Here is an 823-nt window from a genome sequence, read left to right as displayed (position 1 = left end):
CTCCCACACTGTCTCTGGTATCTATGTTTGCTTTCTATATTTTTCCCCCCCATGTTTTATTGAATCACTAAAGATCTTAATTAATCTAAATATTTTCATAGCAAGCACAGCTAATATATACATTTCCATGAACATAAGCCCAACTTTAGGCATAAGCCTCAGTGAGTAGAATGAACATCCTATAAAGTAGCACCTAGCTGGGGCTATATATCTTACTGCAGTCATCGAATAAATATTTTTAATGCTTTTTTTATTTCATTACAAGAAAAACAGTTTTAGGACTTTTTTTCTGAAACTTTTTTTTTAACTTAATTTAAATTCATTCCCTAAGAATTGTCACAGCATACAATATGTGATTTCTCATCTAGAATATACTGCATAGTGGCTTAATCATGCATATTATTATCAAAATAATTCCTTTGAGGGACCAGCAGTTAGCATAATGGCTATGTCACTGGACTCCCATGTAGTCGACCTTGGTTTGCGACCCGGACCCAGTGGCTTAAAACTCACGCCAGGCATGTGTGTGTGCGTTCCCAAGATCCTGAGAGGAGAATGGAGGAGAAGGGATTGCGGCGTGGCCATCCCCCCTGGGGGGTGATTTCTCGCTTTCTGTCTCTCTGTCTCTCTTTGTCTGTCTGGCAAGCGCATGTGCACTATACCAAAAATCTCTCCAAAAAAAAAAAGTAATAATTCCTTTGGCAGGCCACTGGCCAGCAATGGATACTGAGGTAGGGACACATCTGCCCCCCTACCCACCTCATTTCCAGACTCCCCAGCCCAAGACCCTGCCCCCTAGGTAGGTAGATAGAATTTTTCTGCT

The sequence above is a fragment of the Tupaia chinensis genome, unplaced genomic scaffold, assembly GCF_000334495.1.
Source record: "Tupaia chinensis unplaced genomic scaffold, TupChi_1.0 Scaffold145851_1, whole genome shotgun sequence".
NCBI classification, from domain to species: domain Eukaryota; kingdom Metazoa; phylum Chordata; class Mammalia; order Scandentia; family Tupaiidae; genus Tupaia; species Tupaia belangeri.
This window is presented reverse-complemented; position numbering follows the sequence as displayed.